This window comes from Hordeum vulgare, chromosome 4H (genome assembly GCF_904849725.1).
Source record: "Hordeum vulgare subsp. vulgare chromosome 4H, MorexV3_pseudomolecules_assembly, whole genome shotgun sequence".
Lineage (NCBI taxonomy): Eukaryota > Viridiplantae > Streptophyta > Magnoliopsida > Poales > Poaceae > Hordeum > Hordeum vulgare.
Window position 1 is genome coordinate 117,179,683 of NC_058521.1, and position 27,076 is coordinate 117,206,758.

Here is a 27,076-nt window from a genome sequence, read left to right on the forward strand (position 1 = left end):
ACTGCGTCCTTGTCAGCTGATGATTTTGTAACGAAAATCCTCAAATCTTGAAAAATCGTTTCTTTAATACACAGTAACTGAACCCCACTTCCCACGATCGGATAACCACGATCTCCACTATCTCCACCGCACTGTTCGGGAGCTACACGTGTCCTGCGGAGACGTAGAGGCAGGGGCGGTTTGGTCCGAAATTTTCGCGCCAACAGTAACTTTTGGCTATAAATATGTCCTTATCCCCCTCAGCATACTCTTCTTCGCTCCACCGCTCACCTACCACAGCATACACCACCGAACCTTAGTGCATCGCTGGTAGTCTCGTCGCCGGTGAGGAAGAGCTTCACTGCCTTGACTTCTCCAACGCCGGAACCATGCTGGAGTCGGACCATCTTCGTCCGCCGCCGCCGTAGACGTCCTCTGTCGCCGGGTTAGGGTGCATTGGACACGCGACCGAAGAGCTTCTCCATACACACCTTTCTGTGTTCTTCGTGCGCAACTTCCAGGGTAAATAAATCCCATTGTTACCGCAAGATTAGATCTAAAATTTTACATCTTCTATGTGAAATCTGTTTTTCCTCAAAAATCTATAAGCACTTGATTCCTCAAACACTGCCTTTCACCACATCATTGATGAACTATGCTAAGCATCTAAGATTTTCATGAGATTCCTCAGTTGTGCGAATTTTCGGATCTGTACAACTCTGGAACCCAAGAACAGTATGCTTAGGCAAATTCCTCAACCACTGGTTATATTCCTCAAACTGTCAAACTTTTTCATTTTCTTCAAATCTGAAAACGCATATGACCTCTCCAAATTCCTCGCAACTATACTCTGTTCACAGGTACACGCATGTCAGCTGATGAATCGCTCGGTTCTCATCACATTAGCTCATTTGCAACGTTTCTGGAAGAAAATCTTCAAGTCTCATCAGAATCCTCAAGAGTTCAAACTCATCAGCAAAATCCTCAGCTGAAGAAAATGGAGGATGACAAAAAACAGAAGGGAGGAAAGAAACTTGAGCAAAACACAGCTGTGGAAATCCTTGAGGATATCTACTTGGACTATTGCACGCATGATGAAAATGAGACAATGTCAAAGAGAAAGATACGGCTGCAGAAGATAGAACGCTGATGGGCGAAGGAATGGAAGGAATACAGGTTTCTGACTCCCAAGTATGCGAAGAAATTTGCTCTGAAGCCCCCTGGCAGACAGGCCCCACTTGAGGATCATCAAGTAGCACATCCCTCAAGCCTCAAGACCATTGATGACTATCCATATGAGAAGGAAAAGCATCTGGCCAAGCTCAAGAAGCAGGCAGAAGCTGCAGTGAGGAAATTCAATGAATCCTCAGCTGCTGCTACTTCCTCTGCCACTGAGACCTCTGGTTCAGAAATTCCTCAAATGCAGTGTGTGCCGTCAAAGCCAAGGGCTCCAAAGCCTCAAGAGAAGTCTGCTCACGCATCAGTTACAAAACCCTCAACACCAAAACCATCAGCGCCAAAACCCTCAGTGCCAATCTCCTCAGCTTCAAAATCCTCAGCACCACCACCAAAGCCTCAAGAGAAACCAGTACAGAAGCAAGTCATGAAGTCTATGACCGCCAGCTCCAGCTCCTCACTCCAAGCTGCAACCAGCTCGGAGACAAAGTCTTCACCACCTCCTGTGAAGACTCAGGTGTCTGCTGAACGTGCAACTCTGCCAAGCCCTAGCAAAATCATCACCGTCCCGTCTGCATTAGAGGGCGGTGATGAATATGATGATCAAACCCTGCAAGCCATCATCAGAAACAAGCAGGAAAGAGTAGCTCCAGCACCAGGCAGTGTCATTCCTCTGGCCATGGACCCCAAGGTCCTCCTTGACTACATCAACATCTGGTATGAGGACCCAAACACTCCGCTTGATGATTTGAAACTTCCCCCTGGCATTAGCCACATGGTGGCCACTTTCATCAATGAAGCCAAGTGGAAAGAACAGCAGGTCAGGCACGCCAAAGTTGCAAAGATTAAAAAGGAGAAATTCCTCAAGCAGAACCTCCTCAAATTAACTCCTGATGCACTAGTGTCAACACAGGCAGAGCTGAAGAAATTGACTGACAAGTACTCCAAGTTGTCAGATCGCAAAAGTCTCAAGAGCAATTTCATCAAGCTGGCCACTAGTGCTGTTGATGAATACAATAAGAAGGCCGCACCCCCAGCACCAACTTCTCAGCCCCTGATTGAGGAGCCAGCAGATGAATCTCCTCATGATGAGGAAACTCCTCAAGCTGAGGAAGTACACCAAGAACGCCGTGTGGATGAACCGGCTATTGAAGAAATCATCGTGGAAACTTCTGCTGATGAATTTGCTGCAGCTGATGAGACTGCCCCTGACCCAGTTGCTTCGCCAAAGCAAGTTGATGACTCTGTTCCAGCTGGTTCCTCAATACCAGCTAAAGAATCTGTCAAGAAAACCCCTTCACCAAAATCTTCAACGATGAAGAAGACGACTCCGTCTGCATCAGACGTGAAGAAAACCAGAGCTACTGAGAAGGAAGCCAAGAAGAGAAAGGCCTCCTCAGCAGAAGAAGAAACAGAGGCCAAGCGCCTCAAAGCACTTGAAGAAACTGCTCCTCTGGACCCTGTGCCACTGAATGTCGCTCCTTCCTATGAAATGGTCATCATTGATGATCCAGCAAAAAAGGCAGATGAGGAAATGAAGGATGCCGCCTCTGAGGAACACACTAATGAGGAGATTCAGATAGACGAAAGTCTGCAGCCTTTCATTCCTCAGAAAGACATTGTTCAAGCATCAGCTCATGAAACTGCATCTGCCACCAAGCCAGATGAGGAAGAAGAAACTGAAAATCCTCAAACTGATGAAATTCAACGCTCTGAGCAGAATCCTCAAGATGAGGAACATGCTGACCCAACTCCTCAAACTGAGCAAGAAGAAGCTATTCCTCAGCCTGATGCACAGCCAGAGCAAGCCCCTCAGCCTAAAGAACCAGCCGCTGAAATTCCTCACCCTGAGGAAAATGCTGAGGAGAGTGCACCTGACCAAGACAATGCATTCATCGTGCTCAACCCAGAGACTTCCCTTGTTGTCTCCCCTCCAATTCCTCAGCAAAATCTTAAGCCAGTTCAGCGTTAGCCATTCTCCAAGCGTCCTAAGTTTCAAAAGGAAAACTTCTTTGAAGAACGCATGTACTTCATTGGAGAGAACCCATATGACAAGCCTCAAATGAAGCATCTGAAGTTTTGGACTAGGACTCAGATGAATTACTATGCCTCTGTGCTACGTGGACGAAACAAGATATTCCAGCACATGCGTATTCCTCATGTTGAATTTGAATCAATACCTTACCTGGAGCCAGTCCTCAGTGTACTCCATGATGTTGGTTTACTCCCAATGTGCTCCGACATCTCTGACTGGAACAGCGAGCTAATTCTTCAGTTCTATGCCACTCTTCACATATCTGGCAACCCTGAAGACATTAACACTTGGGTGTTTGATTGGATGTCACAAAACACTCACTACAAGGCTCCTGCTACTGAACTCCTCAGAGAACTGCCTGTACCAATTCCCTCAGAAGAGGCTGTGAAGCTTTATGGTGAGCGTGAGCTGCCCAATGGGATGATGGAAGTCCTCATGAAACCTTTGGCTGAAGGAAAATCTCTGAGAACAACCTTCCTCGTCCACGAGCTCAAGTACACACCCAGGTCTGTTTACAGAATCCTCTGCAGTGTCCTCGCACTGATCAAAGGCCATGATGATGAAGAAGATGTTGTAGGCCTCATGAAGAATATCCTCTTCAACATTATCCATGGTATTCCTATCAACATCCATGATTTCTTCTTGAGGACGTTGGCCGACAATGCTATGTGTCCTTTTGATCACAAGATATATGCCCCATGGATCATGAGATTCATCAGGACAAGGACAGGCATCAACTTCCACGCTGATTTCCAAAACCATGTTGGTTATATGCCTCCTATCCGGGTCAACAAGAAGACTTTCGAGTCCATTGAAGGAAAAGGCAAATCTGTGATTGAAGAAGGCAGTAGGCCCCTTGATGGTCAGTTCAGAGAGCCAGAAGCTTATTCCTCATGGGATGATACTGAGACTCGTCCGGCAAGGCCAGTTCCTCCTCGCGTGATGAATACAAGAGAGCTCCTCCTCAGTCTTCACCATAAGGTGGATCGCAATCACAAGTGGGTCAAACACCAGTTTGGCGCCATTGTGAAAACCCTCACTCAAACACAGAACTCTGTGAAGCTCAACCATCACTATCTGCATGAGGTTTTTGATCGCACCTAGGCCACACTTGCACATCTGAAGACTCAGACTGAGCTTGAAGAAATGGACTTTGAACGAGACTTTGAATGGTCGTGGCCTCCCAAGAAGAAGTTCAGGCCTATTCCAGTGCCAGACCTTGAAGACAGCTCCTTTTCTTCATTCCACACTGCTGAAACTGATGAAGAACAGCTCGACACTGCTACCGGTCCAAGGAAGAAGACTACTCCTAAGAAGCATCACGGCTCTTCCTCAACTGCCACGAAGTGAAATCTTCACGGACGTTAGTCCTCAGTTTGTTCCTTTTTGTCACTTGATGACAAAGGGGGGGGGGGAACTTGAGAGTTAGTCTTCAAGCGGGATATTTTTGGGGCTTATGAACTATATTTAAGTTACAAACTCTTGGCTCTTCTGAAGTTTTTATGTAATGAGTTGTAACTTAAGCCCGATGGTACTCTGACGCTTTTGAACGTTTTTCTTCGCATGCTTATTCCTCAAGTTTTAATGCACGCATGCTGGAATTCGTCAGATACCATTTGTCATCATGCATTTTTCATTTTCTTCATATGATACGTTACAAGTATGCATGATTTACAAGACTCAGGGGGAGATCTCAATGATATAAATCATCAATGTGCATTTGCTGTGAAAAGCAAAATCTTCAAGATATGCACATCTTCAGGGGGAGTCTCTCTGAATCTTGATTTCAAATTCCTCAAATGAGTATTTACACTTCATATTTTTGATCCCTATTGAAGACTTAACCTAATTGTCATCAACCACCAAAAGGGGGGAGACTGTAAGTGCATCTAGTGCCCCTTAGTGATTTTGGTAGTTTGAAGACTTATAGGTTAAGTATCTAATGTGTTTGTGAGTATACACAGGATCTATAAGTCATTGAGGAGTTTGAGATATTTGAAGAATATCGACCCCTAAAAATATATGTCTTCAGTTGAAGAAATTGGTCTGAAGTTGAAGAAATGAATCGCGAGGAATCTGCGATGAAGTTGATATTCCTTATGAAGATACTGGTATTGAGAAGTCCGGTGTGTCCTGAAGAAAATCACTCTGAAGAATTTGAAGCATGAAGACTTACACTTTCTGTTTTATTTTCTTCGCATTTGAGTAATAGGAACACCGTACTGTTAAAGGGGGTCGAAGTTACACTATGGAATCAATTTCCTCATGATGCTCAACCCAAGCCTAAATCCTACCAAAAGCCTCAAGTGAAGAATATGAGTGACATGAGGACTCTCACAGTTGAGGGTCCCGAGCGTTTTGATAGCCACGCCAAGTCATTGGTCTTATCCATTCCAACGGTCATATTATTTAAGGCCATAAGTGTCAAATCATGTCAGGATGCTCCCAGGCTATAAATAGCCACCCCCCCCCCCCCCACAACCACTAGCTGGTCGGCTGCTCCGTTAGAAACTGACACTTGTCATAAGAGCAACCCAATTCCTCAGAGCCTTCGAGAGTAATTCATCAGTGAGGAAATACACCATACACCGAAACCACAAACCAAACCTAGTGATTGAGCATCACTGAAGAAGTTGTTCCTGTGTGGGACTGAAGCCTTTTACCTTTGAGGACTGTGCATCCTCCAGACGGTTAGGCGTCATGGTCTAGAGCTTTCCAGCAGTCAATTGTGGATCGTCGGGTGACCAAGTTTGTGAGGGTTTGGACGTCTGCCCTGAAGACTTACCACGAGTGTTGGGCGAGGACTCTGTGTCCTTAGCTCAAGGAGAATACGGTAGGGACTGTGTGTCCCGGGACTGTGTGTCTTTTGGTTTCAATACCAAGCCGCTCCAAACCAGATGTACGACTGTCACAGCAGTTGGAACTGGGTCATCAACGATTGTCTTCACTAAGAAACGGGTTCTAATTCCTCAACTCCTTACTTTCCTCGTATTGTGTGTTGATGACTTTCACTGCAACTGTTTGAAGAATTTGCTGAAGACTTTCTCTGAACTTCCTCAACCCCAAATTCTTCACGTCAGTTAATCCACATCTGTATTCTGCGTGCCTGCTCACTGTGCAATCAGTTTTCACATTCTTCACTCTAAAAAACTGCTATTGTGAAACTTTGCACTTCTGATCCTTTACTGTTTCCGCCGTAAGTTAGTCATCAGTGAGGAATTTCCTCAAAAGGAATTTCTCAGTGATGAACTTCTAAAAATCTCCTATTCACCCCCCCCTCTAGTCGATACAACACACTTTCACAAACACAAACGTTAGTTTAAAGACAACCCTATGGCTCCTGCTTGTTGTCGTACCATCGACGTGCAAGTCGATATTAACTATTACAACATGATCATCTCATACATCCAATATATCACATCACGTCATTGGCCATATCATATCACAAGCATACCCTGCAAAAACAAGTTAGACGTCCTCTAATTTGTTGTTGCATGTTTTACGTGGCTGCTATGGGTATCTAGTAGATCGCATCTTACTTACGCAAAAACCACAACGGATATGTGCAAATTGCTATTTAACCTCTCCAAGGACCACCTCGGTCAAAACCAATTCAACTAAAGTTTAAGAAACCGACATCCGCTAGTCATCTTTATGCAACGAGGTTGCATGTCAAGCGATGAAACCAATCTTTCGTAAGCGTACGAATAATGTCACTCTAGGCCGCTTCAATCCAACAATTCCGCCGAATCGAGAAAAGACTAAGGAGGGCAACAAATCAAACATAACCATCCACAAAACCCTTTGTGTTGTACTCGAGATAACATCTACGCATGAACCTAGCTCATGATGCCACTGTTGGGGAACGTTGCATGGGAAACAAAAAAATTCCTACCCACACGAAGACCTATCATGGTGATGTCCATCTATGAGAGGAGATTTGGATCTACGTACCCTTGTAGATCGCAAAATAGGAAGCCTTAAGAAACGCGGTTGATGTAGTGGAACGTCTTCACGTCCCTCGATCAGCCCCACGAACCATCCGGCGATCCGTCCCACGATTCGTTCCGATCTAGTGCCGAACGGGCGGCACCTCCGCGTTCAGCACACGTACAGCTCGACGATGATCTCGGCCTTCTTGATGCAGCAAGCAAGACGGATAAGTAGATGAGTTCTCCGGCAGCGTGACGATGCTCCGGTGGTGGTGAGGATCTACCCCTGCAGGGCTCCGCCCAAGCTCCGTAGAAATACGATCTAGAGGTAAAACTATGGTGTCTAGATCTGAGTTGCACGTGGCAAAAGTTGTCTCAAATCAGCCCTAAATCACCACTATATATAGGAGGGAGGGGGAGGAGGCTTCCCTTGAGGTCCAAGCCCTCAAGGGTGTGCCGGCCAAGGGAGAGGAGGAGTCCTACTCCAATCCTACTCCAACTAGGATTGGAAAGTGGGGTCCTTCTCTTCCTTCCCACCTCCTTTTTTTCTTTGGTTTTTCTTTCTTGGCGCCAAGGCCCTCTTAGGCTATCCCACCAGCCCACTAAGGGTTGGTGCGCCACCCCTAGGGCCATTGGGCTTCCCCCGGGTGGGTTGCCCCCCTCCCGGTGAACTTCCGGAACCCATTCATCACTCCCGGTACATTCCCGGTAATGCCCGAAAACCTTTCGGTAACCAAATGAAGCCATCCTATATATCAATTTTCGTTTCCGGACCATTCCAGAAACCCTCGTGACGTTCGTGATATCATCCAGGACTCCGAACAACATTCGGTAACAACACATATAACTCAACTATACTAAAACATCATCGAACCTTAAGTGTGCAAACCCCGCAGGTTTGAGAACTATGTAAACATGCTCCAAGGTACTCCTCGGTCAATATCCAATAGCGGGACCTGGATGCCCATATTGGATCCTACATATTCTCAGAAGATATTATCGGTTGAACCTCAGTGTCAAGGATTCATATAATCCCGTATGTCATTCCCTTTGTCCTTCGGTATGTTACTTGCCCGAGATTCGATCGTCGGTATCCGCATACCTATTTCAATCTCGTTACCGGCAAGTCTCTTTACTCGTTCCGTAATACAAGATCCCGTGACTTACACTTAGTCACATTGCTTGCAAGGCTTGTGTGTGATGTTGCATTACCGAGTGGGCCCCGAGATACCTCTCCGTCACACGGAGTGACAAATCCCAGTCTTGATCCATACTAACTCAACTAACACCTTCAGAGATACCTGTAGAGCATCTTTATAGTCACCCAGTTACGTTGCGACGTTTGATACACACAAAGTATTCCTCTGGTGTCAGTGAGTTATATGATCTCATGGTCATAGGAATAAATACTTGACACGCAGAAAACTACAGCAATAAAACGACACGATCAATATGCTACGTTCATAGTTTGGGTCTAGTCCATCACATGATTCTTCTAATGATGTGATCCAGTTATCAAGTGACACCACTTGCACATAGTCAAAAAACCTTGACTATCATTGATCAACTTGCTAGCCAACTAGAGGCTTGCTAGGGACATTGTTTTGTCTATGTATCCACACATGTATCTATGTTTTCATTCAATACAATTATAGCATGGATAATAAACGATTATCTTTAAACAGGAAATATAATAATAACTATTTATCATTGCCTCTAGGGCATATTTCCAATAGTTCTTGAACGTATTGTAAGGTCTGAGTTTGAGTAAGACTCAAAGACCGACCACGACAGAAGAGAGAGAAAGGATGAAGGTCGTCCCCTATGCCTTAGGCATAGGCTCTATAGTATGCCATGTTGTGTACCGCATGTAGTGTATGCCTTGCCATGAGTTTATCAAGGAGTACAAGAGTGATCCAAGAGTGGATCACTGGACAACAGTCAAAATTATCCTTAGTAGCTAGAAGACTAAGGAAATGTTTCTCCGTTATGGTGGTGAGAAAAGAGTTCATCGTAAAGGGTTACATCGAGCCAAGCTTTGACACCAATCTGGATGACTCTGAGTAGCAAACCGGATTCGTATAGTGGATCAGTCATTTGAAATAGTTCCAAGTGAAGTGTGGTAGCAAGATCTACAATATGGCATTGAGATTTGTAAATTACACACGGATTTGAATGGTGCAGGCCCGTTGACTATAACCTCTCTCACAAGCAAAACATGATCAAGCCCCAAAACTTATTGGGTGTTAATAACATGGTGATGTGAACTAGATTATTGACTCTAGTGCAAGTGGAAGACTATTGGAAATATGCCCTAGAGGGAATAATATATTAGTTATTATCATATTCCTTGTTCGTTATAATCGTTTATTGTCCATGTTATAATTGTATTGATTGGAAACTCAAATACATGTGTGGATACATAGACAACACTGTGTCCCTGGTGAGCCTCTACTAGACTAGCTCATTGATCAAAGATGATTAAGGTTTCCTAACCATATACATGAGTTGTCATTTGATAACGGGGTCACATCATTAGGAGAATTATGTGATGGACAAACCCAAACCTTAAGAATAGTGTTTGATCGTATCCAGTTCACTGCTATGTCAATGTATCTGTTCGTGTGACCATGAGATAATGCAACTCACTGACACCGGAGGAATGCCTTGTGTGTATCAAACGTCACAACATAACTTGGTGACTATAAAGATGTTCTACAGGTATCTCCGAGGGCATTTGTGGAGTTGGCATGGATCAAGACTGGGATTTTTCACTCCATGTGACGGAGAGGTATCTCGGGGCCCACTCGGTAATGCAACATCACAATAAGATTGCCAGCAATGTGGCTAAAGAGTTAGTCACCGGAACTTGTATTATGGTACGAGTAAAGAGACTTGCCGGTAACGAGATTGAACTAGGTATGGAGATACCGACGATCGAATCTCACGCAAGTAACACAACGTTGAGCAATGGGAACTACATACGGGATTGATTGACTCCTTGGCATCATGGTTCGACCAATGAAGATATTCGTGGAATATGTAGGAACCAATATGGCCATCCAGGTCCCACTACAGGTTATTGACCGGAGAGGTGTCTTCGTCATCTCTACATGATTCTCGAACCCGTAGGGTCCGTACGCTTAACGTTCGGTGACGCTAGATGTTGGGTAACGTAGCATAAATTCAAAATTTTCCTACGCATATTCAGATCTTCCTATGGAGAGACCAGCAACGAGAGAGGGGTAAGAGCGTCTTCATACCTTTGAAGATCGCTAAGCGGAAGCGTTGCTAGAACGCGGTTGATGGAGTCGTACTCGCAGCGATTCCGATCTAGTGCCGAACTACGGCACCTCCGCGTTCAACACACGTGCAGCCCGGTAACGTCTCCCGCACCTTGATCCAGCAAGGAGGAGGGAGAGGTTGGGGAAGAACTCCAGCAGCACGATGGCGTGATGTCGATGGAGAGACGAGGTCTCCCGGCAGGGCTTCGCCAAGCACCGGCAGAGAGGAGGAGAAAGAAGAGCAGGGATGCGCCGAGGGAGAGGGAAAAGTCTGGTCTCCAATGGCCAAAAGTGCCCACTATATATAGGGGGAGGGGAAAGGGGGTGCCACCCCTAGGGTTCCCACCCTAGGGGGTGCGGCAGCCCCCCGGATGGGAGGTGCGGCAGCCAGAAGGGGGAGGAGGGGTGGCGCACCAACTAGTGGGCCTTAGGCCCACCTGGCTTAGGGTTTGCCCCCCCCCCTTTTTCTCTCCCTTGCGCAATGGGCTGAGTGGGGAGGCGCACCAGCCCACCTAGGGGCTGGTTCCCACCCCCACTTGGCCCACCTTACCTCCCGGGGTCGTTGCCCCCCTTCGGTGGTCCGCCGGGGCCACCTCCGGTGGTCCCGATGGTCCCGGTACGTTACCGGTGATGCCCGAAACACTTCCGGTATCCGAAACCATCCGTCCTATATATCAATCTTTATCTCCGGACCATTCCGTAGCTCCTCATGACGTCCGGGATCTCATCTGGGACTCCGAACAACTTTCGGTAACCTCGTATAATAATTCCCTATAACCCTAGCGTCATCGAACCTTAAGTGTGTAGACCCTACGGGTTCGGGAGACAGGCAGACATGACCGAGACACCTCTCTGGCCAATAACCATCAGCGGGGTCTGGATACCCATGGTGGCTCCCACTTGCTCCACGATGATCTCATCGGATGAACCACGATGTCAAGGATTCAATCAATCCCGTATACGATTCCCTTTGTCTGTCGGTATAGAACTTGCCCGAGATTCGATCGTCGGTATACCTATACCTTGTTCAATCTCGTTACCGGTAAGTCTCTTTACTCGTTCCGTAGCACGTCATTGTGTGACTAACTCCTTAGTCACATTGAGCTCATGATGATGTTCTACTGAGTGGGCCCAGAGATACCTCTCCGTCACACGGAGTGACAAATCCCGATCTCGATTCGTACTAACCCAACAGACACTTTCGGAGGTACCCGTAGTGCACCTTTATAGTCACCCAGTTACGTTGTGACATTTGATACACCCAAAGCACTCCTACGGTATCCGGGAGTTGCACAATCTCACGGTCGAAAGAAAAGATACTTGACATTAGAAAAGCTTTAGCATACGAACAATACGATCTAGTGCTATGCTTAGGATTGGGTCTTGTCCATCACATCATTCTCCCAATGATGTGATCCCGTTATCAATGACATCTAATGCCCATGATTAGGAAACCATGATCATCTATTGACTAACGAGCTAGCCAACTAGAGGATTGCTAGGGACACATTGTGATCTATTTATTCACACATGTATTACTGTTTCCTGTTAATACAATTATAGCATGAACAATAGACGATTATCATGAACAAGGAAATATGATAATAACCATTTTATTATTGCCTCTAGGGCATATTTCCAACAGTCTCCTACTTGCACTAGAGTCAATAATCTAGTTACATTGTGATGTGTCGAACACCCATAGCATTATGGTGTTGATCATGTTTTGCTCGTGGAAGAGGTTTAGTCAACGGGTCTGCAATATTCAGATCCGTGTGTACTTTACAAATATCTATCACTCCACCCTGCACATGGTCCTGGATGGAGTTGTAGCGGCGTTTGATGTGCTTCATCTTCCGGTGAAATCTGGGCTCCTTGGCTATGGCAATGGCTCCAGTGTTAGCACAGAAGAGTGTCATTGGGCCCGACGCGCTTGGAACCACTCCAAGGTCAGTGATGAGCTCCTTCATCCAAATTCCTTCATGAGCTGCTTCTGAAGCAGCTATGTACTCCGCTTCACATGTAGATGCTGCCACGACTTCTTGCTTGCTTCTGCACCAGCTCACTGCCCCACCATTCGACACATATACATATCCGGTCTGTGACTTAGAGTCATCCGGATCTGTATCGAAGCTAGCGTCGACGTAACCCTTTACGACGAGCTCTTCGTCACCTCCATAAACGAGAAACATTTCCTTAGTCCTTTTCAGGTACTTAAGGATATTCTTGACCGCTGTCCAGTGTTCCATACCTGGATCACTTTGCTACCTCCCTACCAAACTTATGGCAAGGTTTATATCAGGTCTGGTACACAGCATGGCATACATTAGAGAGCCCACGGCTGAAGCCTAGGGGACAGAACTCATCTTCTCTCTATCTGCTGCCGTGGTCGGCGACTGAGTCTTACTCAATCTCATACCTTGCAAAACTGGCAAGAACCCTTTCTTCGAGTTATCCATATTGAACTTCTTCAATATCTTGTCAAGGTATGTACTTTGCGAAAGACCTATGAGGCGTCTTGATCTATCTCTATAGATCTTGATGCCTAATATGTATGCAGCTTCTCCAAGGTCCTTCATTGAAAAACTCTTGTTCAAATAGGCCTTTATGCTCTCCAACATCTCTATATTATTCCCCATCAATAATATGTCATCCACATACAGTATGAGGAAAGCTACAGAGCTCCCACTCGCTTTCTTGTACAGACAGGCTTCTTCGTAAACCTGTATGAACCCAAACGCTTTAATCACCTCATTAAAGCAAATGTTCCAACTCCGAGATGCTTGCACCAGCCCAGAGATGGAACGCTGGAGCTTGCACACTTTGTTAGCACCCTTAGGGTCGACAAAACCTTCTGGTTGCATCGTATACAACTCTTCCTTAAGGTTCCCGTTAAGGAATGCTGTTTTGACGTCCATTTGCCAAATTTCATAATCATAAAAGGCGGCAGTTGCTAACATGATTCGGACTGATTTCAGCTTCGCTACGGGAGAGAAAGTCTCTTCGTAGTCAACTCCTTGAATTTTTCGAAAACCCTTTGCGACAAGTCGAGCTTTGTAAACGGTTACATTACCGTTTGCATCAGTCTTCTTCTTGAAGATCCATTTATTTTCTATGGCTCGCCGGTCATCGGGCAAGTCCACCAAAGTCCATACTTTGTTCTCATACATGGATCCTATCTCGGATTTCATAGCCTCAAGCCATTTGTTGGAATCTGGGCCCGCCATCGCTTCTTCATAGTTCGAAGGTTCACCGTTGTCTAACAACATGATTTCCATCACAGGGTTGCCGTACCACTCTGGTGCGGAGCGTGCCCTTGTGGACCTTCGTGGTTCAGTAGTAACTTGATCCGAAGCTTCATGATCATCATCATTAACTTCCTCTTCAGTCGGTGTAGGCGCCACAGGAACAACTTCCCACGCTGCGCTAGTATCCTGTTCGAGAGGGGGTGTAATTACCTCATCAAGTTCTACCTTCCTCCCACTTACTTCTTTCGAGAGAAACTCTTTCTCTAGAAAGGATCCGTTCTTGGCAACAAAGGTTTTACCTTCGGATCTAAGATAGAAGGTATACCCAATAGTTTCCTTAGGGTATCCTATGAATACGCATTTCTCCGCTTTGGGTTCGAGCTTTTCTGGTTGAAGTTTCTTCACATAAGCATCGCAGCCCCAAACTTTAAGAAACGACAACTTAGGTTTCTTGCCAAACCATAGTTCATACGGTGTCGTCTCAACGGATTTAGACGGTGCCCTATTTAAAGTGAATGCTGCAGTTTCTAATGCGTATCCCCAAAATGATAGCGGTAAATCGGTAAGAGACATCATAGATCGTACCATATCTAACAAATTGCGATTACGACGTTCAGACACTCCGTTGCGTTGCGGTGTGCCAGGCGGCGTCAGTTGTGAAACGATTCCACACTTCCTTAGGTGTGTACCAAACTCGTGACTCAAATATTCTCCTCCACGATCAGATCGTAGACATTTAATTTTTCTGTCACGTTGATTCTCAACCTCACTCTGAAATTCCTTGAACTTTTCAAACGTCTCATATTTGTGCTTCATCAAGTAGATATACCCATACCTACTCAAATCATCGGTGAGAGTGAGAACATAACGATAACCACCGCGAGCTTCAACGTTCATGGGACCACACACATCAGTATGTATTATTTCCAATAAGTCGGTTGCTCTCTCCATTATTCCTGAGAATGGAGTCTTAGTCATCTTGCCCATGAGGCACGGTTCGCATGTGTCAAATGATTCAAAGTCAAGAGACTCTAATAGTCCATCAGTATGGAGCTTCTTCATGCGCTTAACGCCGATATGACCAAGGCGGCAGTGCCACAAGTATGTAGGACTATCATTATGAACTTTACATCTTTTGGTACTCACACTATGAATATGTGTAACATCACGATCGAGATTCATCAAGAATAAACCATTCACCAGCGGAGCATGACCATAAAACATATCACTCATATAAATAGAACAACCATTATTCTCTGACTTAAATGAGTAGCCGTCTCGCATTAAGCAAGACCCTGATACAATGTTCATGCTTAAAGCTGGTACTAAATAACAATTATTAAGGTTTAAAACTAATCCCTATGGTAGATGTAGAGGTAGCGTGCCGACGGCGATCACATCGACCTTTGAACCATTCCCGACGCGCATCATCACCTCGTCCTTGGCCAGTCTCCGCTTATTCCGCAGTTCCTGCTTTGAGTTGCAAATGTGAGCAACAACACCGGTATCAAATACCCAGGAGCTACTACGTGCGCTGGTAAGGTACACATCAATAACATGTATATCACATATACCTTTAACGTTGCCGGCCTTCTTGTCCGCTAAGTATTTGGGACAGTTCCGCTTCCAGTGACCCTTTCCCTTGCAATAGAAGCACTCAGTCTCAGGCTTGGATCCATTCTTTTTCTTCTTCCCGGCATCTGGCTTACCGGGCGCGGCAACAGCTTTGCCGTCTTTCTTGAAGTTCTTCTTACCCTTGCCTTTCTTGAAACTAGTGGTATTGTTGACCATCAACACTTGATGCTCTTTCTTGATTTCTACTTCTGCAGACTTGAGCATCGAGTACAACTCGGGAATGGTCTTCTCCTTCCCTTGCATGTTGTAGTTAAGCACAAAGCCTTTGTAGCTTGGTGGGAGAGACTGGAGGATTCTGTCAATTATAGCATCATCCGTAAGTTCGACTCCAAGTGAAGTCAGACGACCGTGTAACCCAGACATTTTGGGTATGTGCTCACTGACAGAACTGTTCTCCTCCATCTTACAGCTAAAGAACTTGTCGAAGACTTCATATCTCTCGACACGGGCATGAGCTTGAAAAACTAGCTTCAGCTCCTGGAACATCTCATATGCCCCGTGTTGCTCAAAACGCCTTTGGAGCCCCGTTTCTAAACTGTATAACATGCCACACCTAACCAGAGAGTAGTCATCACTCCGCGTTTGCCAGACGTTCAGAATGTCCTAGGCTGCTGCGGGAGCGGGAGGGTCACCTAGCGGCGCATCAAGGACATAAGCCTTTTTAGCTGCTTCAAGGATGAGCTTCAAGTTGCGAACCCAGTCCGCATAGTTGCTACCATCATCTTTCAGCTTGTTTTTCTCTAGGAATGCGTTGAAATTGAGGTTGACGTTGGCCATCTACAATATTTATAAAGACAACTTTTAGACTAAGTTCAGGACAATTAAGTTCATTTAATCAAATTAAGTATGAACTCCCACTTAAATCGACATCCCTCTAGTCATCTAAGTGATACATGATCCATGTTGACTAACCCGTGTCCGATCATCACGTGAGACGGACTAGTCACCATGGTGAGCAACTGCATTGTAACATCCCAAATTTTGGAATGTTAATAATATTATTAGAATGATTGTTTGTTTGATTGGGTGATTGAAACTTGAGTGAAATTTGAAACTTTTCAAAACTTTTGAATGAGAGGGAATAAAATGACTTTCCCCATCTCCGGTGAATTCACATTCAATCTTTTAAAAGCAAAGAGAGAAGATGACATGACTTCTTCAACTATAAATAATTTGAACGGAGATATTTGCATTTGAATTCTTTTGCATTTCCATTCGTTTTCTTCGTGCAAGAAATGCCGGGGAATAAAATTCTTGCAAGCAAGAAAAGAGAGGAGGAATATGACCCTCCAAAGTGCGGGCATTTCTGAAATATTTGGAGCCAAGAAATCCAAAGTTTATTTGGAAAAATATTTGCAAAAGGAAAATAAAGCATTTTGGGGAATTTCTGAAAAAACATTTTTTTTAAGTTTTTATTTTGCTTTGGAAAAATGTTATTCGGGTAGAGGATATTTTCCTGATTTTTTTGGTATGTAATACTCCATATTAAATATTTGATTTACTTCCTTTTTATTCACTTTTATTTTTCTATTTCGGGAAAAGATTATTTAGGAAAGTCTTTTTTTTAGAAGGCAGCCGCCTGAGCGCGTTTTAAGGCTATGGGCCGAATCCCCCACCGCCGGGACCGAATCCCTTAGGATCCGGCCGACCGACCCTACCCCGACCCCCTCTCTCTCTATGCCAGTGGGACCCGCACCCGCCCCTACACCCCTGCCGGTCGCCCCCTTCCTTTCCTCTCTCTCTCTTTTTCCTTCCTCTCTCCACCCCGAGCCACCATGGCCGAAACTTCCTTGCCTCTCCCCGATTCCTTTCCCTCTGCGCCTCCCTCCTCCCCCTATAAAGCCCGAGGCCCCCGAGCCCTCCTCGCCCGTTCCCCACCCTCGCCGCCACCCTGCCCCACCCTCGTCGCCTGCCCGAGACCTCGCCGGAGCCGAAACACCCCGGCACCCCGCAGCCCACCCTTGCCCCGAGTCGCCTCGCCGCAGCCACCACCTGACGCCGGAGCACCACCGCAACCCATTCCCCACCCCAGCTCGAGCCCCTCGCCACCCCCTCGCCGCCTGCCCGAGCCCTCACCGGAGCCCGAAGCTCCACCACTTCGGCCACCCGAGGACAGCCACCCCGAGCCCCCGCCCCCTCGCCTCGCCGTCGCCACCACTCGCCGGAGGGAAGCCGTCGCCACCCCGGCCCCCTCCCCTCGCCGGCGACACCACCCCTCGCCGAAGTTGCCAGCCACTGCCACGGTAAGGTCTGCCCCTCCTCTGAGTTCCCCTGTGAGCTCTCCCCTCTTTTCTCATCCGTTAGATGTTAGTTAGATGGTGAAGATTAGAAGTAGGATACCTGTTCGGTTTAGATCAGAAAACCGTCGGTTTTATTTTCACTTATTCATTAGCCAGTGGTTTCTGTTAGCTCACGGCCGTTTGCTCCTAACGATTGCAACAAATGCCCCCCCAGCCTATCACAGCGCGCCACGTATACCCCCTGTTAGTTAGCTAGTTAGTTTCTTTTTTCTGTCTAGTTGCAAAAACAGAAAAGTTTCTGTTTTGTTTTGGCCATAACTTTTGATCCCGAAGTCCAATGATATTGATTCTTGCTCCAGTAGCTCACAAATTTCCTGTAGTTTTTAAAAACATATAATTTGTCTATGTTTGAAATTTTCAAATATAAGTTAGATCAGATTTAGTTTAAACCTTGTTTTGCTTATTCCAGGAGTTTAAAAATAGCTTTTAATTTGATTCTTTTTGCTACTGATCACTAGTGATATTATTTATCAGTGGTAAAAAAATTAGATTTGTTTAAATATTTTAGCTCACTGTTTCTTGTGAAACAATTTCTGTTTCACCTCTTTTAGGATCTCGGCTAATTCCTTTTCTATTTTTGTTTTAAAATATTTTCTTTATTATTTCAGAAATATTATTGTTTTTTTTATGTTAGTTAACAGTAGTTTTGCAACAAGTGTTGATTTTATTTTTATTTGTTATCATGAAATCAATTCTAGTTCCTTAGTAACTTGCAATTGGTTTCCGCATTGTTTCAAATCTCGTTTGGAAATCCTTTCAAGTAGTTTTGTGAAAAATACTTTATTTTATCTTAGTTAAACTTATATCTTAGTTCCTTGTTATTATTTCCTGTTAGACAAAAACTATTTAGTGTTTGACGTAGTAGAAGACTCCCTAGTCTTATTTGAAGTTTCTTTCGGTTTCTTATTCGCTCTCTCTCTTTTGTTTTGATTGCTAGAATGATAGCTAGTATGAGTGCTTACGTGAATGATATGTTGCTATATAGATTTCATCGGAGAGTGACGAGTAGTCTATCAAGTTATTTTCTTGAGAAATTCTTCTTCGTCAACATCACCAGGCAAGTCACTTTGATCATACTATCACCTATGTTTTATGCATCGTAGTTCTACCATCCTATGCCCAATTGCATGCTGCTTAGGTACTTGGAAATTTTAGTATAGATTGTAGTATCATGTGGTAGGCACACAACAACCCCGATACTTGGCCCCGGGACGACAAATTTCATATTGCTATGCTTGAGTAGACGGGATTTCGGTTGAGTGCATAACACGAGTGATGCGAGGTTGATTAAATAATCAAGACCGGTTAAGACAAGATTTTCAAGACCTCGGACGCAATGCAAATCTGGGTGAAGGACGGTTGATCGGCTCCCTGGAGAACCCAGTGGATGACCCGGGATGCTCGAGAGGCCATGACATCCTGCGGAAAGCTTCACCCAGGCTCAAAGAGACAGACGGATATTTTCAAGACCCAAGGCTTACCTGCACAGCCACAAGTCATTATGGGCTCTGGCTTGGTTGGACAATGCGGCGACTCTGGACACGCGGTGCTAGCAGATGTAGAAGAACGGTAGGAATGGATGGGCACCGACAGGGATTCATAGGGACCCGTTGAAAGACCATGTTTTGATCATCCGGTCTTCAAACACCCTGAAGTGCGAGGACATACTCGGAGGCGATCAAATCTTGTGGGGAACGTGTGCAAAACTCTGCAGAGTACTCAAACCTAATCGATTAGCCGTGTCCACGGTCATGGACAACTTGAGCCAAAGGAACTGAAGTTATCTGGATTTCTCAACACCATTATATATATTTGATGAGGGTAATTATTGACAACTCGGGTACGAGAATTGGTTGGCGGAACCATCTCGTTAACAACCAACAATGTAGTAATATTTTGCTTTTAGCCCTCTCTTGATGTAGGAGAAAACTTGCTTTTCGCTGAAAACTTATAGCCCCACCTGCCATATATGCATATAGTATAGATGATTACTTTTCACCCCTCTCTTATGTGACTTGTCGGCATATTCAATATGCTGACCTACACGGCTGCAACGTCTTATGTTGCAAATATTTTTCTTCGACGAGTAAGAGTACGATTCAGGGTTACGGTCTACACTCAACTTGCCGTTGGTGTTTATTGGGACTCCACTCCCTTGACTGCTTCCGCTGAGATATTTGAGGTATATATCAGTTTTACGCTATTTACATGTGATTGCACTTTGATATATACATTGATGTACTGTGTGTGCCAGCATACTGATCCAGGGATGGCACAGAAACACACAGGCTTGACTCGTTTTGAGTCGGGTCGCTACATGCATGTTGATCGTATTCAACCATACGACTCATGTTCGACCTTTCGGTCTCTTGTATTTGAGGTCATGTCTGTACATGCTAAGCTCGTCGAGTCAACCTAGGTGTTTCGCGTGTGTAAATCTGGCTTACACCCGTTGTATGCGAACGTTAGAATCTATCACACCCGATCATCACGTGGTGCTTCGAGACAACGAACCTTCGCAACGGTGCACACTTAGGGGAATACGTTCTCGAAATTTTAAGAGGGATCATCTTATTATGCTACCGTCGTTCTAAGCAATAAGACGTAAAACATGATAAACATCACAATGCAATCATATAGTGACATGATATGGCCATTATCATCTTTGCTCTTTCGATGTCCATCTTCAGGCATCGCATGATCGTCACCGGCGTGACACCATGATCTCCATCATCATGATCTGCATCATCGTGTCTCCGTGAAGTCGTCATGCCAACTACTACTATCACTACTACTATAGCTAACCGTTAGCAATGAAGTAAAAGTAGTAAGCACATGGCGTTGCATCTCATACAATAAATTAAGACAACTCATATGGCTCCTGCCGGTTGTCATACTCATCGACATGCAAGTCGTGAAACCTATTACAATAACATGATCATCTCATACATCATACATGCAACATCACAACTTTGGCCATATCACATCACATGTCAAACCCTGCAAAAACAAGTTAGACGTCCTCTAATTGTTGTTGCAAGTTTTACGTGGCTGATTTGGGTTTCTAGCAAGAACGCCTTCTTACCTACGTGACAGCCACAACGATGATATGCCAAAGCTATTTACCCTTCATAAGGACCCTTTTCATCAAATCCAATCCGACTAGAGTAGGAGAGACAGACACCCGCTAGCCACCTTTATGCATGGTGTGCATGTCTGTCGGTGGAACTACTCTCACGTAAGCGTACGTGTAAAGTCGGTCCGGGCCGCTTCATCCCACAATACCGCCGGAAAAGAATAAGACTAGTAGTGGCAAGCAAATTGACAAATCATCGCCCACAACTTTTGTGTTCTACTCGTGCATAGAATCTACGCATAGAAAACCTAGCTCGGATGCCACTGTTGGGTAACGTAGCATAAATTCAAAATTTTCCTACGCATATTCAGATCTTCCTATGGAGAGACTAGCAACGAGAGAGGGGTAAGAGCATCTTCATACCTTTGAAGATCGCTAAGCGGAAGCGTTGCTAGAACGCGGTTGATGGAGTCGTACTCGCAGCGATTCCGATCTAGTGTCGAACTACGGCACCTCCGCGTTCAACACACGTGCAACCCGGTGACATCTCCCGCACCTTGATCCAGCAAGGAGGAGGGAGAGGTTGGGGAAGAACTCCAGCAGCACGACGGCGTGGTTTCGATGGAGAGACGAGGTCTCCCGGCAGGGCTTCGCCAAGCACCGGCAGAGAGGAGGAGAAAGAAGAGCAGGGATGCGCCGAGGGAGAGGGAAAAGTCTGGTCTCCAATGGCCAAAAGTGCCCACTATATATAGGGGGAGGGGAAAGGGGGTGCCACCCCTAGGGTTCCCACCCTAGGGGGTGCGGCAGCCCCCCTAGATGGGAGGTCGGCGGCCAGAAAGGGGAGGAGGGGGTGGCGCACCAACTGGTGGGCCTTAGGCCCACCTGGCTTAGGGTTTGCCCCCCCTTTTTCTCTCCCTTGCGCAATGGGCTGAGTAGGGAGGCGCACCAGCCCACCTAGGGGCTGGTTCCCACCCCCACTTGGCCCACCTTACCTCCCGGGGTCGTTGCTCCCCTTCGGTGATCCCCCGGGGCCACCTCCGGTGGTCCCGGTGGTCCCGGTACGTTACCGGTGATGCCCGAAACACTTCCGGTATCCGAAACCATCCGTCCTATATATCAGTATCCGAAACCATCCTTCCTATATATCAATCTTTATCTCCGGACCATTCCGGAGCTCCTCGTGACGTCCTGGATCTCATCCGGGACTCCGAACAACTTTAGGTAACCTCATATAATAATTCCCTATAACCTTAGCGTCATCGAACCTTAAGTGTGTAGACCCTACGGGTTCGGGAGACAGGCAGACATGACTGAGACACCTCTCTGGCCAATAACCATCAGCGGGGTCTGGATACCCATGGTGGCTCCCACTTGCTCCACGATGATCTCATCGGATGAACCACGATGTCAAGGATTCAATCAATCCCGTATACGATTCCCTTTGTCTGTCGGTATAGAACTTGCCCGAGATTCGATCGTCGGTATACCTATACCTTGTTCAATCTCATTACCGGTAAGTCTCTTTACTCGTTCCGTAGCACGTCATCGTCTGACTAACTCCTTAGTCACATTGAGCTCATGATGATGTTCTACTGAGTGGGCCCAGAGATACCTCTCCGTCACACAGAGTGATAAATCCCGATCTCGATTCGTACCAACCCAACAGACACTTTCGGAGGTACCCGTAGTGCACCTTTATAGTCACCCAGTTACGTTGCGACGTTTGATACACCCAAAGCACTCCTACGGTATCCGGGAGTTGCACAATCTTACGGTCGAAGGAAAAGATACTTGACATTAGAAAAGCTTTAGCATACGAACAATACGATCTAGTGCTATGCTTAGGATTGGGTCTTGTCCATCACATCATTCTCCTAATGATGTGATCCCGTTATCAATGACATCTAATGCCCATGATCAGGAAACCATGATCATCTATTGACTAACGAGCTAGCCAACTAGAGGCTTGCTAGGGACACATTGTGATTTATTTATTCACACATGTATTACTGTTTCCTGTTAATACAATTATAGCATGGACAATAGACGATTATCATGAACAAGGAAATATGATAATAACCATTTTATTATTGCCTCTAGGGCATATTTCCAACACTAGAGTAGTATTGTGAAATGTACGTTGGTGACTGAATGTTGTTCGGAGTCTCGTATGAGATACCAGACGTTACGAGGAGCTCCGGAATGGCCCATAGGTAAGGATTTATATATGAAAAGTTATATTTTGGCTACCGGAAAAGTTTCGGATTTTATCGGTATTGTACCAGGAAGCTTCTAGAAGGTTCTGTAAAGTTCCAGAGGGTTCCGGAGGAGTCCGGAAGGGTCCCTCCAGTCCCGAGGACGTGCATGGGCTATAAAGGGGGCATCCAAGCCTTGTTGGGCCATCCCCCAAGGGCCCATGCGGCTAAGGGGTAGGAAACCCCAAAGGGGAAGGCACGTAGGAGGTGCCTTGCGTAGGGAGGACTCCTCCCTCTTGGCCGCCGCCCCTCCCTTGAAGGATGGGTTAGGTATGCACCTCCCCCCCCAACTACCCCGTGCCTCCTATAAATGGTGGAGGGGAGGGGAGGGCTGAGCACAACAACTCCTCTCCCTTGAGGCAACCCTCTCCTTCTAGTTTCTCCCGTTCTTCCTCGTTCGCAGTTTCGGAGGTGCTTGATGAAGCATTGCTGGGATTGCTCCACCACCATCTCCACCATGCCATCGTGTTGGTTGAGATCCTATCTACTTATCCTTCCTTTCTTGTTGGATCAAGAAAGAGGAGACGTCATCGAGCCGTACATGTGCTGAACACGGAGGTGTTGTCCGTTCGGCGCTAGATCGGGACGGATCGCAATTGGATTATGAAGACGTACGACTACATCAACCGCGTTATATACGTTTTCGCTTAATGACCTACAAGGGTATGTAGATGCACTCCCGCGCTCGTAGATGTTGATCTCCATAGATTGATCTTGGTGATCATAGAAAATTTTTGTTTTCCATGCAACGTTCCCCTATAAAGTATTTGATGCGGTAGGAGATATTTTCTACTTGGTGTTTTGCAGATTTTACCACCAGGAAAGAAATTGAAGTATTCATAATAGACCCCATGGAATGTGGATAACAGAGTTGGTCTTGACAAAATCTTTCGGAGTCGTCCCTTAAACTATGGGAGTGATATCATGTACATATATATTATTTAGAAAAACATCAATGTCAATCTTTAAACTATAGAAATATAACAAGACAAGTTCGACCTTAAGTTTTCATACTGATACGTTGTGCTGCGTACTCGTTGTAAACCATTTAAACAGGCATGCAGACATGGCATGTGGCAGCTCGATGAACACAATGGGTCATATCTAGTGAGGTAAATAAATAACACATCGTGTATTAATGGATTATAAAAGTGGGACAATGTTTTGATTTTTTTCTTATTACTTTCTCCATTCCATGATAAAAGATATTATTACAACCAACATACTGTATTGTTGAACACTTTCTATTCGGATGGGGAGATGGTGGAGAGCCTACATTTTATACTCCTCCATCTCTTGATTAAGTTGTTGTGGAGACACAAATTTAGTGTGATTGATACAGTACTAGTATACAATTTGTTTCGTTCGTTATGTTTGTTGTGTTGCTGGTATGCGTTCACGTCTTGATCGTCACCACCCTCTTGAACATTCATGATTGTGACCTTTTTCTACTCATAGTTTGGATTTTAGAATTATGAGTGTGACATTTCACCATCTCCTGCACGCCACTTGCTTCAAGAGGGAAGTATAGTTGACCGGTTCCATCTTCTTCATTGTACAGCCCTAGATTAATTGTTTGCGATCATTTGCATCATCATATTACATCATGTTCAATGGAATTTAATTTGAAATGAGAATGATCAAACCTAAGCACCAAATAAAATTTAAATTGGTTCAACCAAAATTATTTTCAATGAACCCAGAAATGGTCTTCAAAAATGTTCACCCTCTCTCATAAATGTTGGCAACAACATGCCACGGGTGATCCACATTTTATCAAACCTTTTGGCATTTTAACTAAATCAGCAAAGTTGTTGAAAATGACAAATAAGAGATTATAAAAATTCTAGTTATTTCAAAAATTCTAGAAATTATTGTGGGGCCTAGATATAATATTTATAAACCCTAGAAATCATTTCAAGGTTTTTGTCTTTAGGATTTTGCCGAGACAAAATTGAAAACAAAGGCATAAGTTAGAAAACATAAACAAACGGGAAATAACAAAAAAAAACTATCTAACTTACCTAGCGCTCACCGGCCCAGCCCAGCCCACCAGGGGCATCCCTGTCTTCCACCTCATGCCACAAGTCAGAGGAGAAGACGGGGACGACGCTAGCCATGCGCGGCCACGCACCAGGTTGTCTGCCTGTGCCCTAATCCACGCCAATGATGGAGATGAGACCCCGGCTACCGTGTGGATCGGCCTTACCTCTCCATTCTTCCCCCTCACCTCTCCCTCGCCCTCCTCCCTCCATGACCGAAGCGGCCATGGCCACGCCGTCCGTCGTCCCCATAGCCACTGCCTCCCCCTCGCTTCCCCGAGTTGTCTACGAGCCCTTCCTCGACGCAACTGAAAGCACAATTGCTCCCTAGGGTGGTTTTTATAATTGATCAAAACATATGCGTCATTGGACTAATATGTTTTTCAAGTATATTTCAGAAAAAGTTTAAAAGATGTTATGGCTTAATGTTTATGTGGAGATGCCCCTGGATGCAAGAAAGTAATAATGTTAGCTCAAGCTTCAAGCGAGAAGACTCTTCATTTTATATTTGTGAGAAATCACTTTTGAGTCCATAGGAAAGCCAATACTATTAAAAGGGGATGAGGTAGTAAAATGAACTGATTGCTCAAGTGCTCAAAGTTAGCCACCAAAACACTCAGTCATTTTTCCCACATATCCACTCTGTCAAGATCCACATACACAAATTCGGTGTCACCAACATTCCCATATCGGACCAACCGAGTTTGACCTCACACAGAAACCCCACCCATTCCCACCAAATCGGTGCAACCGAAACCAAGTTGGTGCTACCGAGTTCGGTGTGACCAACATTCCGTTGCCAAGATACACAAAATCAGAATTTCCAAGTTTGAGTATCGGTGCCACCGAGTTTGGCCATCTGACCATTAGTCACTTTTTCGGTGCCACTGAGTTTCATATATCGGTCTCACCGAGATTCAATAGTTCACACCTTTAGTGCTAATCGGTACCACAGAGTTGTCAACTTCGGTGTCACCAAGTTTTCCCTTTTGTGTGTAACAGTTGGATTTTTGTTGCTACCTATATATACCCCTTCACACACCTCTCATTCGTGGGGGATGCACTCAGAACACACACTTCACTGCGAGATCCATTTTCTGAGAGAGAGCCACCTACTCATGTGTTGAGACCAAGGTATTCCAATCCAATCATTTGAAACTTGATCTCTAGCCTCCCCAAACTTCTTTCCACCAAATCAACCTCTCCTACCCATGCATATTTTTTGAGAGAGTGTTTTGTGTTGAGGAGACTATCTTTAGAAGCACAAGAGCAAGGAGTTCATTGATCTACCACATCTATTACCTTTTGTAGGGTGGTGCCTCCTAGATTGGTTAGGTGTCACTTGGGAGCCTCCTATTTAGTGTTGTGAAGTTGAACCAAGATGTTTGTAAGGGCAAGGAAATCGCCTACTTCGTGAAGATCTACCGTAAGTAAGACTAGTCCTCCGTGGACGGAAGCCATGGTGGAATAGACAAGGCCGCTTCTTTGTGGACCCTCCGTGGGTGGAGCCCTCCGTGGACTCTCGCAGTTGTTACCCTCCGTGGGTTGAAGTCTCCACTAACATGGACATACGATAGCGCCACCTATCGAACCATGCCAAAAATCGCCGTGTCAACCTCATGCGTTTAATCTCCCTACCTTACTCCTCTACTTTACACTTGCATGTTTTACTTTCCACTGATATACTATTAGAGTTGCATGTGTAGGGTGTACTTGATGTGCTATAACTATCGTAGCTGCCTCTCAACTAAAATTGAGAAATGGCAAAAAAAATATCTTGTCAAGTAGTCAAATCACCCCCCTCTAGACATACTTTCGATCCTACAAGTGGTATCATAACTTTGGTCTCCATTACTTTGGTTTAACAACCTAGGAGAGTATGGCATCTACTAAGGGAAATTATCATTATAGAGGTCCATATTTCGATGGCACTAATTTTGCTAGTTGGAAGAATAAAATGAAAATGCATATTCTTGGCTTTAATCCTCATGTTTGGGTTATTATTCATGTTGGTGTCCAAGGTAACTTCTTTGGAGAAGGGCATGAACCAAATCGTGATGCGACAGCTGATGAACTGAAGATGTTGGAACTTAATGCTCAAGATTGCGACATCA